An 18,484-nucleotide genomic window follows, 5' to 3' on the forward strand; every position below is an offset into this window, starting at 1 on the left:
AACAACAAGTTAATCAAGAAAAATGTCTATTTTGGTATTTTTCATTGTGCGTATAGTTTTGCTTTTTTTTAATATTGTTTTTTTCTTTTTTTAATTGATGTAGTTTTTTGATTGAAGTAGAGTTGATTTACAACGTTTCAGGAGTAGTGATTCAGTTTGGCATTATGGCTTTTACAAAAATGCTAATGTATAGTCCTGGCATTCAAAGGAATTTTTTTAAAATTAAAGTATAGTTGATTTACAATGTTGTGTTAGTTTCTGGTGTACTAAGCAAAGTGATTCAGTTCCATAAATATATATACATATATAATATATATATTCTTTTTCAGATTCTTTTCCATTATAGGTTATTACAAGATGTTGAATATAGTTCCCTGTGTTATACAGTAGGTCCTTGTTGTTTATCTCTTTTATATATAGTAGTGTGTATCTGCTAATCCCAAATTCCTCTTTTATCCCTCCCCCTTCCTTTCGTCTTTGGTAACCATAAGTCTGTTGTCTATATCTGCAAGTCTATTTCTGTTTAGTTTTTCTTTTTAAATCAACTTTTTTGAACTATACTTTGATAGAATAAAATTCATCCATCTTGAGTGTACAGTGAAAAGGGTTTTGACAATATACACCTCTGCAAATATCTCCACAATCAAGATACATAACATTACTCATCACCCCCCAAATTTTCTTCCTGCCCATTTGCAGTTAATCTTACCCACACAGGACCTCCCAGCCCCAGGCAACCACTGATCTGCTTTTGGTCATTATAAATAAATTTTACCTGCCTTAGAGTTTCATAGAAATGGACTCATACCATGGATATGTTTTGTGTCTGATTCTTTTCTCTCAACAGAATGCTTTTGATATTCATTCATGTTATTGCGTGTAAGGATATATCACAGTTTTTTAATCCATTCTCCTATGGGGGGACAGTTGGGTTGTTTTCACTTTGGAACTATTAGGAACAAAGCTGTTATCATTATTGTGCATGATTCTTTCTTGGGCATATAGTTTCATTTTTCTTGGATAAAAACCTTGGAGTGGAGTTACTGTGTTATATGGTAAATTTGTATTTAACTTTACAAGGAGCTGCTAAACAGTTGTCCTACGTGATTGTATCACTGACATTCCCAACAGCAATGGTTGAGAGTTCCAGTTGTTCCACATCCTTGTAAACACTTACTATTGTCAACCTTTTTAATTTTAGCCATTTGGATAGGTGTGTAGTGGTATCTCACGGTGATTTTATTTTGCATTTCTCGGATGACTAATGATAATGAGCATTTTTCATGTGCTTTTTATTCCCATTCATATAGTTTCTTTTTTGAAGTACCTGCTAAAACCTTTTGCCCATTTTAAATAGGTTATTTGTCTTATTACACATACACACACACAGTACTTTTGATATTGAACTCAAGGGATCAATTCTGATGGTAAGCATCAGACTGTGTGGTAAAGGATGGAGTCTTTTTGTATATGGGAGATGGAATTTTACCCCATATAAGCTGCAAAGTACTGGAACCTAGTATTAACCTTGCCCTTGCTATGTTTTGGAATAACACAGAGATCAGGAGGACAGGCTTAAGTCAAGCAGCCTAGATTCACACATGGGCTCCACCACTTACTAAATGCATAACATTGGAAAAAGTGCCCAGTTAAATCGTGGCTCAGGTTTCTCTGCTGTAAAATGGGGCAATGCTCACCTCATAGTGTACTGTGATATTTAAGTGAGGTCATTTAAAGCACTTTGAACTGTCCCAATACAGAGTGACCCCTCAATAAATGTTGGCTGTTATCAGGATGAAGAATCTGAGTTTCATTCATTAAAGTGCTCACCCAACCACATTCTTTCCAGAATCTTTATCTATACAGCATCATAGCTGTCCTCCAGTCCTCAACTCTATTTCTACATCTGTTTTCTAGACAAGCAGTCTCTGAAACCTTATTTTCCTTTTGCCTGCAGGTGATTTGCAAAAGCATCCGTAGAGGAGGAAGTGGTGTGAAGGTAGCTTTTACATGACTGGGTTTAAATTTTATATCAACTTATACCTATTTGTTCCTTGGAAGTCTGATTTTTTTTTTAGAATATTTCAACAAAGACCTAACATAACTTAAAGTTCAAGAGAGGGAAGAGAAACTAGACTTATTCCAGCAGGAGGCTGGCAGTCACATTTGACAATTACTTTCTTTTATTTCAGGGTAGAAAGTTAGTGGCCTTCAAGACAAACAGAGGAAGTGAAACTTTAACAGCTTTTGGCTTTGAACTTCAGGAAGCCCTAAACATTCCTGAAGGCACATATTAAATGAAAAAAAGAAAGAAAGAGAGAATTAAAATGTATTAGATTAAGAGAATAAAAGATAAAAACCACACGATCACCTCAACAGACACAGAAAAGTCATTTGAAAAACGAAAAACATCCAACATTCATTCATAATAAAAACTCTGAAACTAAGAATAGAAGAGAACTTCCTCAACCTGATAAGGGCATCTATAAAAAACCCACAGTTAACATCACACTTAATGCTACAATACTGAATGTTTTCCTTCTCAGATCACAAACAAGGCAAGAATTTCTGCTTTGGGCAATTGTATTTAACCTTGTGCTGAAGTTTCTCTAGCTCATGCAATAAAAAAATAAATAAATAAATTCTTTTAAAATTAGGGGCATCCAGATTGGGAAAAAGAGAAGTAAAATTATCTTTATTCACAGATGGTATGATCCTATATGAGAATCCAAAGGAATACACCCAAAGTTTACCAGAACTCATAAAGGACTTTAACAACATTACAAGAGCAGTAAACAAAAGTTAATATCTCTATACGCTAGCAATGAACAATCAGAAACTGAAATTAAGAAAATAATTCCTGGGCTTCCCTGGTGGCGCAGTGGTTGAGAATCTGCCTGCCAATGCAGGGGACACGGGTTCAAGCCCTGGTCTGGGAAGATCCCACATGCCGCGGAGCAACTGGGCCCGTGAGCCACAACTACTGAGCCTGCATGTCTGGAACCTGTGCTCTGCAACAAGAGAGGCCGCGACAGTGAGAGGCCCGCGCACCGCGATGAAGAGTGGCCCCCGCTTGCCACAACTAGAGAAAGCCCTCGCACAGAAACGAAGACCCAACACAGCAAAAATAAATTAATTAATTAATAAACTCCTACCCCCAACATCTTAAAAAAATAATAATAATAATTTAAAAAAAAAGAAAATAATTCCTCCACAGTCAGAACAAAAAGAGGTAAATATTTAGGAACAAATTTAATAGAAGAAATGCAAGACTTGGACACTGAAAACTATAAAAAAATCACTGAAAGAAATTAAAGAAGGACTAAATAAATGGAAAGACAGTTCACGTTCATGGATTGGAAGGCTAAATACTGTCTAGTCTAGATTGCTCTTCTCCTCATACTGATCTGTAAATTCAGTATAATCCCTGTCAAAATTCCACCAGAGAGGTTGGAAAATTGAGTATCCCTATTAGCTTGGACAAGGGTACAGATGGAAGTCCACAGCCTGCTCTCTTCTCCTTCCATGAACTGGCTCTGTCTTACACCATGAGGGGCTTTGCACGTGCACACGTGTGTGTGTGTGTGTGCATGTCCCAGCCCATGGGTATAACTTCCAACTTCTTCTCCCCTCACCCCGTCACAACTAGCTTCCCTTTGGCCACACCTTCAACCTCATGCTGTGCACACAAAAAACAACGTCCTTGGGCTTCCCTGGTGGCGCAGTGGTTGAGAGTCCGCCTGCCGATGCAGGGGACACGGATTCGTGCCCCAGTCCGGGAAGATCCCACATGCCGCGGAGAGGCTGGGCCCGTGAGCCATGGCCACTTAGCCTGGGCGTCCGGAGCCTGTGCTCCGCAACAGGAGAGGCCACAGCAGTGAGAGGCCCACGTACCACAAACAGCAACAACAACAACAACAAACAAAAAAAACAACGTCCTCTTTTAGGAGCACAGACCCAGGGCAGAGGACCAAAGAGTTGCTGGGAAAAAGCTCTCTCTTGAGCCATTTGGATGGGGAATCGCACAGCTCTTGTTTCCTAGAGACACGGTCTAGAAGCAGAAACGTGGGCTCCAAATGGGCACATCCCTTTGGCCTCACTGACGACTCTGAAGGGAGCCCGAAGTGTCCTCTAAAACAATGCTTCTCAAACTTTAATATGCACACAAATCACCGTGGATCTTGTTAAAATGTAGATTTAGTAGGTCTAAGCATGATGGTCTGCCTTTCTCATGAGCTTCCAGGTGATGGATGCTCTGCTGCTGGTCTGTGGACCACACTTCGAGTAGCAAGGCTGTGTGTGCAGCAGTGGCCCAGATAGGAGCCCACTGAGCTGACTCTAAGGGCAGAACTCATCGTGTAATAGTAGTGACAGCTAGAGGAGTGAGAGGTTGTCTAGACCCATCAAGCCTTCATCACCTGCAGCTGGGCATGCTGTTGATGGCTGACCGGACAGTGCTTGCCATACTGGTGCTTGAGAAGTTGATCGTCTACCAGGCAAGTCAGATACAAATAAATAATTGCAGGACATTGTATAATGGGAAACAGTAGACGAATCTATGAGGCACATCGGTGACACAGTATACGTGAGTAATGTCTGAGCAGAGCCGTGAGGGATGCACTGGGCTTCACAGAGAACAAAGAGGGAAAGGTCATTCAACACAAAGGGAATGATGTATCTGAGGTAGGTTGTATATTCCAAAGAAGGCTGCAGTAATATCTCTAGTCTCATAAAACCTTCTAGAAATTTCCACTCCCCTATCAAGAGGTGATGTTTAGTTCCCTTCTCCTTGAATGTGGGTGGATTTATGATGGCTTCCTCGAATGCAATGTGGAGAAATGACACTCTGTGACTTACAAGGTTAGATTAGAAACGAGTGTGTAGTTTTTGTCAGGTTTTCTTGGGTTGCTTGGTTTTGGAACCAAGCCACCATGCTGTGAGGGAGCCAAGAAGCCCATGCAGTCTCGGTAGGGAGGAACTGAGGTCCCCACCCAGGAGTCTTGTTGAGCTCCAAGCCAACAGCCAACAGCAACTTGCCAGTTATGTGAACGAACCATCAGGAAAGCAGGTCTTCTAGCCTTTAGTCAAACTGCTCCAGGTGACACTGCATGGAGCAGAGATAAGCCATCCGACCAAGCTCTGGCCAAATTTCAGATCCGCGAGCAAAAGAAATGATTGTTGTTGCTTACCAACTTTTGGAGTGGTTTATTTCACAGCAATACATTTCAGGAACATGTAAAGGTAAAGAAGTGTGTTTTAAAACATGATCCAAATAAGGGCATGTTTATATATAACTCAGCTATTAGAAATAAAAACATAAAAATATAGGAGATGTTGGGAATGTTGAATTTGTGATGTGGAGGGAAAAAAGTTTCATCATCAAAGTGCTAGTAGTGTGAGTGTAATGCAGTTGTTCTAGATGTAAATATAAATGCATTTATCCAACAAACTTTTCTTTCTGGAAGAAAAACAAATTGTTATTGAAAATAATAATGATCTGCAATTGTGTATGCTCTGGAGATGAAGCCCAGGTTGACAATTTCAAAAGAAATCAATTTATAGTTTTTACTACCAAAATGGAAACATGATATAATTTCAAAAACAAATAAAAAACCCCACCTGAAATCTTCTATGAGGGATACGTCCCCACATTCTTGGAATAGAAGTACACAACTCTGACCTGCCAACAGTCCCTTTATTTTTCCTCTTAAATACACATTTCTTTTTTAAAAAAATATTTTATTTATTTTAAATTTTTTTTATTGGAGTATAGTTGATTTACAATGTTGTGTTAGTTTCTGCTGTACAGTGAAGTGAATCAGTTATGCATATACATCTATCCACTCTTTTTTAGATTCTTTTCCCATATAGGTTATTACAGAGTATTGAGTAGAGTTCTCTGTGCTATACAGTAGGTCCTTATTAGTTATCTATTTTATATATAGTAGTGTGTATATGTCAATCCCAATCTCTTAATTTACTCCTCCCCTAAATACACATTTCTAAGAGAACCAACCAAGAGTTTCTGAAAGAGGTAAAATTTATCACTATTCTTTAAGGCTGACAACCTTATTTTCTATAGGCTTGAGGAGTGGTGGGTGCATGCTGATTGGAGAGAGAAAGATTTAGAATGTACTGAACTGATATGCCAACATTGGGTCTCCCAAAAATTTTTTTTAAATTCTTTTGACCCTACTCTAGTGTTTAGTTGAAAAAGCAATATCCTCAAACATCATAAGAATTTACGTTACATGTAGGAGTTTGGAATCAGAGATTCCTGGGATGGAAATAGCAGATGACAAATATCTTCCTTCTGCTCTCAGCTAAGCTGACTACTCCTCCTGGAATACTGGGCTCAGTTCCTGACCACATGTTTTTATAGAAACATAGGCAATTTAGAGTGTGTTCGGAAGAGAGTGACTTAAATGGTCCAGGAACACAAACCTGTGTCACATGATGAACAAATGGAGAAAAGGTGGATGTTTCCTTGAGGAGAAGACAACTCATGGGGCACGTTAGCCAGTTTTAAATAATGAAAGAGCTTTCTTGCGGAAGAGCCGTTAACATAACTCTGTAGTCCCAACGGCATAATGAGAAAGGGATTGGGAAGCAACTGAGGGGTGAAGAGAGTCAAAACTGTCCAAGGATGGGATTGGCTATCAGGGGAGGTAGGAGGTCCCATCCTTGAAGGCATTCAAGCAAATTATTTTGAAGGAATTCTACATAAGGTAGTGGTTGGATTAGACATCCTGCAAAATCCTTTCCACCACTGAAGCCAAGCAGGACCCTGTGGGGCTCCTGGGTACAAGAGCCTCTCTGTTCCCCATTTCTTGTTTTTAGGGAACAGACTCTAGCCTCCATGACATTCCCTGAGTCCCAAAGGGCAAATTCAAACAGTTGGTAATCAGGGAAGGGAGGGGATGCAGAGACAAGGGAGGAGCAGTCAAGAGGGACAGAGAGGACCAAGATGGAAGCCCTAATGTCTTTTATAATCTTAGAGTATGTTTGATTTATGACGTTGTGTTAGTTTCGGGTGTACAGCAAAGTGAATCAGTTACACATATACATGTATCTATTCTTTTTCAGATTCTTTTCCCATATAGGTTATTACAGAGTACTGAGTAGAATTCCCTGTGTTATACAGTAGGTCCTTGTTGATTATCTATTTGATATAGTAGTGTGTGTATGTTAATCCCAAACTCCTAATTTATCCCTTCCCCTCACCTTTTTAAGTGGACTTAAAACTCTTCAGTATGATATTTATACTACGAAATAGTGGGACTTAAAGAAGTACTCATGTAATCTAGCAGTTTCAATGTGATTGGTCATCCTCCATAAGATTTCACTGCTGAAATTCTAGTCTATATATCAGGAAAAAGATATATTCAGTGGCTTGCTGATAGTATTTGCAAAGCAATTTTTATTACTCATTCAATGCTAATTATAAATTTTGAGAGTCCAATTAAGAATAAATTGTATATGTACTTTACATATAAAGGTATTTATGCACACACCTGTTTGAACTTGTGGGTTAAGACGCAGCATGTTTTGAGCTTCCCTGGAAAAGCTATAGATGGTGGAGAGAGTGGATGTCTGCCCTTCCCTTTGAAAAAAGCAGAGAGAACTCTATTTATCTCTTCCAACTGAACCTTCCTTACAAGTGCATAACTCCTTAGTGTTGGAATATGTCAGAGGGGGAAAAGAAGCCAACTTTTTAAATTCTTATATAGTCTTCAGAGTGTCCTTCATTGGGCCCCTTTCTCTTACCTTTAAAAGGGAGAGAAATGAAAGGAATTAATGAGAAAGCTAATACTCTATTCGCTCTGTCTTTAGACCACCAAAGAACTTGGGCATTTGTTCTGATTTGCTGAGGCCAGTCTAAGGAAAGTTGAGCACAGCATGGGATTGAACAAATCAACTATTAAGCAAATGCAAATGGAAGAATTGGGGGTAAGATATCAGCTATGATCAAAGGAACAGAGTTTATAACCTAGGTGGAGATGGTGAGCAATAGCATGAGTGAAGGAGGCCATGCAAGTTAGCAAGTCCAAGGCAGATGGACACACAGAAGTCTAGTGTCAAATGATACTCACGAATGTGGAGTTCTCATGACCAAGAGGCAAGGGGAGTACACATCTATGGAGATGCATGGTTTGGGTCACTCTTCAAGCAAGAACTTGCTTATCTGATGCGGGGAGTTCAGTTAGCTGATAGCTTACAGCTGTGCCTTCAGGACCCATCTTACCTTTTGAACTGAGGACATGCTCTTCCTGGGCAGTCTCTGCAAAGGACTAAGTGTGATGGAAGCACTAGGACCTGGTAATGTCTGCCAAAGGTGGGACCGCTTTATGGACGATCTTTGCGCTGGAGCTTTTTGTTAGGCTAGGTGAGACTTCCTCAGAGTCAGTCCAAGGCTCTTCCTACCCCAAACCTCCTTCCTTCCCCTCTCCTTTCGCAGGTGTCAACCCTGCATTGTAGCCTGAAGGATGTCCCTGCCTACTTCTGCTCCCTTTTCCCTTTTTTTTTCCATAGGTAAATAAATAAATTACTTGCACTTCTAACTTCATCCGGAGGTCTGCTTCCTTGAAAACTCAACTGATACAGGGGATTGGATGGGTGGTGGTGCCATTGTTCTAGGACACAGCCTGAACAGAGCCAGGCTGGTAAGATAAATCATCAACTGGGGGCTTTGGCTTTTCTGATGATGGTAACTTTTTGTTTGACCCTGGTTTGAATATTAATCCCAGAGAGTCCAAAGACATAGTTTACCTATGGGGTCCTCATAGTAAGCCCTGGTCAATAGAAAACTAGAATAGACAGCAAGTGAAAGAGAGCAGGAGAATCTTTATTCTTCTCCATTCATAAAACTTGTGCCCTCCTGTGAATATACTGAAAACCATGGAATTATGCATTTTAAATTGGTGACTTGTGTACTCGGTGAATTATATCTTGATAAAGCTGTTATTAAAAAATTGTGCACTTCCAAACATAGAAGTAGTACTAAGGTGACTGTACAGGGAAAAAAGCAATAAGATAAAGAGAGCAAATAGCATCTTCTTCATTTTGGTCACATACAAGGATATTTCATAATTTTTCTTAATGGAATCTGCAGAGAGGGCCAGAAGGTTCATAAAGCTCTGGAAAATATTCGTTAATATACTTCTGAACTTCTAAGACATAGTAAAGAGCTCGTGTATTCTTTGAAATGATTGTTGAAATGAAAGACATAGCACACTAAGAAACCTACCTCCCAAAGTTCCATAATTTGAGGAAATGGCAATTGAATAGCAGGTATATTCCTTGATTTGACCAGCCCCTATGGGGTGCCTACTCTATCCTAAAGTGTAGACACAGAGATAAATAAGTCTGGTCTCTGCCCTTGAGTTGCTCACAGCAAAGTAGGGGCTTTTAAACAGTGTAGGATATTGGGAGGCACACTGCTGTGACTGACGGGGAGAATGTTTGCAAGAAAAAGTAGCAGACTCAAGTGAGTCTCAACTACCTATTGATGTACAGCAAATTACCCTCAAAACTTAGTGCCTGAAACCGTTGATTATCTCAAGGTTCAAGAGTGGCTTAGCTGGGTGTTTCCAGCTCAGGGTCTTTCATGAGGTTGCACTGCAGGTGTCCAGTGGGGTGGAATCATCTGAAGGCTCAGCTAAGGTGGAAGGACTCGAGGTCACTCACGTGGGTATCGGGGGAGACCTCCGTTTGTAGTCAGACGGGTGTCTCCATAGGGCCACTCACCATATGGCAGCCAGCTTCTCCCAAAGTGAGTGACGAGAGAGAGAGAGAGACAGAGGGACAGAGAGGACCAAGATGGAAGTCCTAATGTCTTTTATAATCTCAGTAGTGACGTGCTATCCCACCTCAGTGTAATACCAACCAGCCCTAGTAGGATGTGGGAAGTGACTACACCAGGGTGTGAATACCGGGAGGCAGGCATCATTGGGGCCGTCTTTGAGACTGACTACCATTCTTGGTCAGGGGCTGGGGTGGGAGGAACAGCCAGACTTCTGTGTGTGCGTCTTCATTTATGTGAATGGTGCCATCTGATGTTTTGCAGTGTGCAACATACACAACTGTACATGGTGGCCCAAGTGGGAAAGTCAGGGGGATCTGTCCTCAACCCCTTCCATTCTCCGTTAAGAATTAATTCATTTATTCATTTGTGCAACAAGCATTTGTTAAACACCTGGTGCATGTCTCTGTGTTGGTGCTATACTAGGTAGTGGGGTCTTCGGGTTTCAGCGCTAATGGGGCTTCAATTTTCCCACAGGGTTCTTAACTATCCAAGACATTCAGAGGGACCACAGGGTGCCTATAGCCCCTTTCAAACGAGGCTGTAAGCAAAAGATTATTGTCTTTTATCCCATTCTCTCAGGGTCCATTATTAGTTTGGTAAACAGACTAATAATGATATTTTGATATTTCCTCTGAGGGGTACAATCCAAATGTTTAACAACCCCTGATCATTGGGTGCCTAATGAGAATAGAAGTTGCGTAAACAAGCAGCAGCTCTACCAGGATGACGCGTTTTGCTGAACTCCAGCCCAGTTATCCCCAGAGAGGTCTTCTTCATCACCCCTCTAGTCAAACTAGGAAACTAATGGGGGCTCTAGCTACTCACAAAGCTGGCAGTAACAAAAGTTATAAGAAGAGACCTACAAAAACATTCCCATTTGCCAATTCTAGGGGGTAAAATGTAGGCTCTATATTAAAGCCTAGAAATAAGAAGTGTAGGAGAGGAGGGAGTGAGTTCACGTTGATGCATGGATGGACCAGAGCAGGAAATCGAAGGAAGGTGAGCTATTTGTTTTGGAGACCAAGTTTAAGTCTCAGGGGAGAGGAACTGAGAAAATCAAGTAAAATCTTTTTTTTTTAACACTGGACTCATGCTGAAGTGTCCTGACGTTCACAGATTCTAGAGCCAAACTGCTGATTCCAAATCCCAGATGTGCTGTGTGATTGTGGGCAAGTGATTTCATTCCCCTGCTCTTCAGTGTTCTCATCTGTCCAGTGGGAGTGACTGTATGAAACCAACCTTATGGGGTGTTTGTGAGCTAGTATATGCAAAGTGCTAGCATTTTGCCTGGTACAATTTAAGAACACGCAAAATGCTAATGTTATTATTGAAGAAATTAGAATAATGTCTACCATGCCAGCAACTGAAAGAGGGCAATTTCATTCACTCAACTAGTATTTATTGAATATATATCTAGCAATGAACCCCAGCCAACAAACTCCTTCTTTCCAAAGTACTTATATGTAGAGGGGAGAGGGACAGAGGAGAAGGGGAGGACTAAAATAAATAAGTAAAAAGTGTGTTATTTCCGATTTCTTATGATGCTCATGAGGAAAAATAAAGCAGAGAAGGGAGATAGGAGGCGCTGGGGGAGGGAAGCACGTTACAGAGATAGGAAACCGTTGGTTGAGAAATGTTTGGTGCGTTCCATACTAGCAAGGAGACCAGTGCAGCTGGAGGGAGAAAAGAGGGGGAAGTCATACAACGTGAGGTCAGAGGGGTCCTGCCTGGGGTGGCAGTCAAATCGTGTAGTGGCATGTAGCCATTGTAAGGTCTCTGGCTGTGGGTCTAGAATAAGAAGCCACCTGAGGTTTTGAAAAGAGGAGAGACCTATTCTAACCTATGTTGTAAAGGATCACATATTCAACCTATGCTGTGTGTAGGATGGGGGCTGGGGTGTGTGGGGAAGTGGATAGGGGAATTAGAAAGATCAGGTAAGAGGCTGCTACTGAGAGATGATGGTGGCTTGAACCAGGGAATTAGCTGTGGGGAGGGAGATGGGAAGAAATGGATACTTTCAGGATATATTTTCGAAGGCAGGGTTAACAGAATTTGCTGAGGAATTGGATGTAGTGTGTAAAACAGAGTCAACGATAGAAAAGCTCTGAGAGGAGATGTCATATCCCAACCACCTAGACAGTGCCTGGTACTTGACAAATATTCCTTGAATCAGTGAAAAGCGTAACTGTGATTTGTATTATGATGCCCTTCTTAAACTCAGTGAATAGTATATAGCAGTTAAAACATCTACAGATAAATGAAGTCCTGTAGCAACTACAGTTTCAGCATTTGAGCAGTGAAGCCTTTGCCAATCCTTTCATAAAGTTAGAAGTTGCCATTTCTGCATCCCTGGCCCCCAGCTGCCAATGACCAGGACTGAAAAAGTCAACCTGGGTAACTTTCTGTAATAGAAGAGTACTTTATTACAAAATAGTCATTGTGAACAATCAGAAACCAACAAGATATACACCTAAGAGTATACAAAAGAGTAGTTTATTTGGAGAAAAGCACAGAGACCTAGGAAATGGGGATTCTGTCATCTATTCTCACCAGACAGTTGCAAAACATACTGAAACACAGTCAATACAATGAGAATATTAATACACATGGATTTCATGAGGTAAAATAAGTTATGTAGACATTTAAGGCAGTCTATGAAATATTTTAATTTGGTAATATTCTAAGTATTAAAAAAATACAATGCATTTTATGTCATCTTTACCTACTAATATATTGCACCATGTGTGAGAGAGAGGTGGCTGTATAATCAACGATAAGCCCAGGATATGGTAATTTCTAATCCTCCAGTACATATTTTAGAGCTTAAGGGTAACAGGGCTTGTTGATGTCCTTGACTGATACATAGAACACACCCACGTTTTGCTCAGTGGTGATTCATGGAGCCTAGAAGCAATTTTCAGGGATGTTATAAAGTAATAGTCAATTCTTGAAGAAGGCATTTGATAAAAGATGTTCAGTTCTAGACATATGTACAGATCTTGACTTTCTCCTGTCCTCTGGGGTCGCATGGCTGCTTGAGTTGCGGAGGTGGGGGAAATTTTGTGGAAGCCGAGTTTGCATAGCAGAAATAGGTTTTTCTTTTTTAATGGTTATCTGGGGTGAAGATGATAGGGGGACCTAATGTTTCCTCGGGTCGCCCACAGCACTGCTGCTGTTCTCATACCCTTCAAGTGGACCTTAGGGCAGCATCCCACTCGCTCTGGGAGTGCTGCTCACCCCCCCCCGCCCACGCCGCCCCCGCACTCTCTCCCCAGCATCCCAGGGATGAATGGCTGGAAGCTCTTGGCTCCCACATTCTGGGCCCCGAAGGCAGAAGGACCCTCGTGCTGCAATGCCGGGTTTAGAGGCTGGTTTAGCCTGGGCGAACTTTCCAGGCCATCGCGAAGTTTTCCATCCTGGGTGCACGTGGACACCACGCGTCCGAGGTGCGGTTAGTGTGTCAACAGGGTCAGTCCAGTAGCCACTTCGAGAAAGCTTCGAGGCCAGTGTGAAGCCAGGGCCGCGGTGGCCGGGGGTAACACGCCGCCCCTGCTTCGCCTTAGGGCAACTCCCCTCTCCCCCCCCACCCCCGGCCAGTGTTTGCCTTTAACGCGCGTGCCCGTCAAGGTCCCCACGTCCCCTCCCTCCGGCCCGCCCGGCAGCCTCTGTTTTCCACCCCCGCCCCCTCCCGCTCCCTGTCCCGGACGCTCCTTCCCCATGGGACGCCCCTCGCCCACCCCCGCCGCTGCCCGCTGCCGGGACCCGGCTGTCACTTCACTTTTCCGCGCCGCCTTCAGCCTTCTCGCCCGGCCGCGGGGCCCCGCCGTGCGCGCGCCCGCCGCCGCCCCCTCGCGGCCGCGCGCCCGCGGAGGAGGGGCGGAGCGGGGAGGGGGCAGGGAGGCGCGCGGCGCGGCGGGCCGACGTGGGACTCGCGCTCTCGCGGTCTCTCCCGGGCGGGCACGGGGGCACGCGCAGTCGCGGGCGCGCGCGCGGACGGCCGGGCGGCGGCGGCGGCTCACGGAGGCGGTGGCTCTACTTTCCAGGACTCAGGGGCGGCCACAGCGACAGCCGCGGGCAGCAGCCTCGGGAGCCGGAGCTGGAACGGCCGGGGGCGGCGGCGGCGGCGCCGGGGGTGAGTCCGGGCGGGCGCGGGCGCGGCGGGGACACAGGCGTGGCCGGGCGGTCCGGTGCGCGGTGCGCAGGTCCGGGTTCGGTGACCGGACGGTCCGCGGGGACATCCCGTCACCGGGGCCTCCTCTGCGCCCCTTTCCCCCGCGCCTCCGCAGACTCCTCTCCCCGGGCTGGGGCTCGAGCCCGCGACCTGCGCGGACGCCCCTCCCTCAGGTACCCGCTGGGCCCCCGCCCCGATCCCCCGCTCCCCTCGGTGCCGCTCGGGCCCCGGTTCCCTCCCTGCGCCCCGCGTGCCCCCGTCCCCGCGCCCCCTCCCGCGAGCCTCCTGCCCCGGTTTCTCGCCCTTTCCACCCCTCCCCCTCCTCCCCATCCACCCCTCCTCCTGCCTCTTCCCTCCCTGCCCATCCTCTACCCCCTTCCGTTCTCGGTTCCCCATCCCTCTCCAGCCGCATCATGGAACTAAGTCTTTGCAAAAGTACAGGATAAATGTCACGGTGGAAAGTGCCCGGCTCGGTCTTCTGCTATTTTCACTAATTGCATAATTGCAGCACATGGTGTCTCTCCGGGCGAGTGCAGGGGCTGGCCCCCCCGGGGCCCGCCTGGAGACCCGGTGGGGTGTGTTTGTGTTTGCCCTGGTGTGGAGTGTGTGTTGTCCTGATCTTTTGTGAAGCCCAGCGCTTGTCACAGTTTGGAGCCCAAGCCCATTTTTCTCCAACCTCTTCTCTGCAGCCAGCTCCCACTGGCCTGGTTCGAAACTGGATTCTCCCCCCGCCCTCCCCCTCTTCTCCCCCCTCCCTCTCTCTTCTCTCTTAGTGTTTTGATCCTTTTGCCCTTTACCATTTCTAATGAAGATAAAGCGTAGCTTCTTGTGGTTTTTTTCCCACGACCGACCAGAAATGTCCAATCCATCTTCCCTTAAGGAAATTAAGGCCGCTTTAGAAAGACCTCATCCTGTGCTCGGTGGCTGTTAGACCTATTTGCATGTCTTCAAGATTCATCGTCTTGCCTTGTGTATTCTTGAGCGTCTACTCAAATATTTCTATTTAAGAGTAAAAAAGGAAATGCTAGGGTTTACCTTAAGAGTATCTCGCCTTTCAGAAAGATTTTAAGTTCTTCTTAGTTTTTTGTTGTTGTTTTTTTTAAAATCCCTGATTCCTAAAAATGTATGTTTCTGAATAGGTGATAATTCAGTCTGGACCTTGGGAATCTAAATATTTGTGTTTACTCAGTTTGGATGCTCCTTGGCTGTTTAGAGTTTTGTATGTGGGCTGATGCCAATGACGGAGGGTTTCATATAATGTCGTACCCCATTATAGAAAGGTGCTCCCCTCCAGGACATAGCACCTTTTCCTCAAAACTTGGGTGTTCCACGATTATTTCGTGCATAAATATCTCTGCAGGTAAGTGCAAAGCTGGCTATTGCTAGATATTCTGCATATAATATAAATTATTTTACATTTTAGAAAAGTTTGGAAACGTGAGTGGGAAGACAAATAGCAAGAAATCAGATGACAGAATTATGCGTTTTCCTGTTGTAAAAGCTCAAAGGCACACTTGCTTTTGCAGTTTTATACCGTGAGGTACACTTATAAGGCTTATCTGGACAGTAATCCGGATTTATGGAGTGACTATGGTTGTTTTTATGTTATCAGTAATATTTATAACCAAATCATTTCATTTTTATGGAACATGTGAGTTTCATTTTGGATGTTGCTAATTTCCAAGACTGTAATTTACAATATGGAGTACATAGCTAATACAGGTTTAGGTAATGTGTGTGTTGAAGAAAGAACGATATCTAAACTCTTAATATAACTCGTATTTGAGGAAAGTTCTACTTTACTATTTTATATTTAGAAGCCAGGTTTTACTTTGAGTACAAAGCAAAAATATAAATTTAAGTATCTTAATATCTTTGAAACTATCATGGAAGAGTAGCTCTATGTTTATAATGGTGGGATTCAAGTTTACCTTCACTCTAGATAATTGGATCAAATTAGCTATTTAGGAATTAATGTTAAAAGATGATTTTAAAGCACTGATTTAGAAGATAACATTTAGAGAGTTTTAATTCAGGAAGTTACATTCATTTGTACTTCAGAGAGACAAAACACCAGTCTTGTAACTAATTAAAATGCTTATAGACAGTTTTTTCTCAATAAAGATTAGTTGTCACTTAATTTTTCCCCGTACTTTTTCTGTAAGCAGGCATTCAAAAACCAACAGCCACAGAATTTCCCCTTACTCTTGATATTTGAAAAAGATATGAAAACTTTGTTTCTATAGTGGTTATTCGTGGCCTTGAGCGAATTTATCATCTGTAGGTTAAGCTTTGGACAAAATAAGGTATCTTAGGTCAAAAGTGGAAATAATCTTTTTTCCTTATTGTGAAACTGTAGAAATTATACATCTATTTGGGTATTTTAGTAGTTCTCTAGTGAGACTAATTTTAGTCTTCTGATATTCTGGAGCAGTTTCTGAAATTTGGGTTTCAGATTATGGCTCAGATTATATCATGAAGTAGTCTTTTAACTAATTATATATACTTGTGGCATTATTAGATATTATGTAGTTACACATAAATAAAAATATTAAGACGAACGTGTAGCTTTATAACTAATGTAATACACAACTGAATTTCTAGGCATAGTTTATTAAACTGAAGCTGGAGGTTCAGTAAAAAGAATTTTATTTAGGTTTCCAAATGTTTGTCATATAATGGATTGCTTCTGGTTTAAGACGTATAAAATAATTTCTCACTCATTTCACATATCTCAAAATATTGCCAGCAGCATTTTGCTGTATCTGAGGGCCTTTCTCTGAGAATTATTCTCTTTCTTACTCCCATGCACATCTGCTCTATCTAACATGCTCTTATATACATACTTATAAGGTTTTAAACTTCTGATATATTTCTTTTACTGAAAGAAGTAAGCTGAAAAAAAAGTCAGTGTTAAATCCAAGGGTGAGAATTTAAGTGAAATAGCAATGAAAAGAAAAAAAAAGCAAGAAATACGTTAGGACTGTTAGAGCTAGATGTGAAACATACTGATATAAAATTTCAGGATTCTATTAAGTGACTTTAGTGCTCATAAAAGATGTCACGGCAGTGGAGACTCATGCTCTCCATTTACAGGGTAGAGAGAAAAGCAGTCAGGGTTCCCTGTGTGTTTCAGGATTCTATTAAGTGACTTTAGTGCTCATAAAAGATGTCACGGCTGTGGAGACTCATGCTCTCCATTTACAGGGTAGAGAGAAAAGCGGTCAGGGTTCCCTGTGTGTTTCAGAGCTGCATGGAGGAGGGGGCCGTTGAGGGTGAGAGGGTGGTGGTGCAGTGTTTGCATGTTGTCTTATTGGAGACGTTCAGGAATTTCTGTTGACTCTTCACCCCCTGTACTTCCTGATTCCTCCGTTCTCTTGCAGTGCTTTTTGGTTTGTGTTACCATACAAATTTCAACCACTAAAGGTCTGTATTAGGAAATCACTTTGATTTAGAGCAAGCTACAAGTTAAATCTTTGGTGATGATGAATTTTAATCATTGTCAGCTAGCTATACATTTGGACCGATTATAGTAATAAAAAACAGTGCTTTATTTGAGATGTCTCTCTTTTACGTATTGATTCTTAATTCTCAATCTGTCAAATACAGTTTTATTTCAAGTCCTGATTTGACTGAGAGTAACATAGTATCTTTTTCAAAAGGAATTTGTCCCATTTATCTGTGATTCTTAAAGGTATATTTTGTGTTGTTAATGTCACTTCTTTTGTTTTTAATTTAATTAATTAATTAATTTATTTATTTGGCTGTGTTGGGTCTTTGTTTCTGTGCCAGGGCTTTCTCTAGTTGCGGCGAGTGGGGGCCACTCTTCATCGCAGTGCGCGGGGCTCTCCCTGTCGCGGCCTCTCTTGTTGTGGAGCACAAGCTCCAGACACACAGGCTCAGTAGTTGTGGCTCACGGGCTCTAGGGCGCAGGCTCAGTAGTTGTGGTGCATGGGCTTAGTTGCTCTGCGGCATGTGGGATCTTTCCGGACCGGGGCTCGAACCTGTGTCCGCTGCATCGGCAGGCAGATTCTCAACCACTGCGCCACCAGCGAAGCCCCTAATGTCACTTCTTAAAGGTAGTTTTGTTTTTTAAAGAAGAGGTACGGGCTTCCCTGGTGGCGCAGTGGTTGAGAGTCCGCCTGCCGATGCAGGGGACACGGGTTCGAGCCCCGGTCCGGGAAGATCCCACATGCCGCGGAGCGGCCGGGCCCGTGAGCCATGGCCGCTGAGCCTGCGCGTCCGGAGCCTGTGCTCCGCAACGGGAGAGGCCACGACAGTGAGAGGCCCGCGTACCGCAAAAAAAAAAAAAAAAAAAAAAAAGAAGAAGACGTACCTCAGAAGGTAGCTGCACCATCTCAAGTGGTTATGAGGTGACAACATCGTGAGAGTCTGGGTGTGGGTTTGTCAGTTTGGGTTTGTCAGTTTGGTTCAGTAAACTCTAAGCTAGCCGGGTCACAAGGGATGTATTCATGGCACTCAAGCTCAGAAACTGATTATGATAGAAT

General features: G+C 43.0%; 1 protein-coding gene across 2 annotated transcripts in view; it reads left to right on the forward strand.

The window, feature by feature from the left end:
- Window positions 1-13,815: 13,815 nt before the first annotated feature.
- LOC308618136 (ubiquitin-conjugating enzyme E2 E2) overlaps window positions 13,816-18,484 on the forward strand; it is a 349,746-nt gene continuing 345,077 nt past the window's right edge. For both annotated transcript variants that reach the window (XR_014015969.1, XM_081235585.1), the window contains exon 1: window positions 13,816-13,937. The gene's annotated coding sequence lies outside the window, so the exon portion shown is untranslated. The remainder of the gene's footprint in view (window positions 13,938-18,484) is intronic.

The sequence above is a fragment of the Mesoplodon bidens genome, assembly GCF_964165515.1.
Source record: "Mesoplodon bidens genome assembly, chromosome: 5".
NCBI classification, from domain to species: domain Eukaryota; kingdom Metazoa; phylum Chordata; class Mammalia; order Artiodactyla; family Ziphiidae; genus Mesoplodon; species Mesoplodon bidens.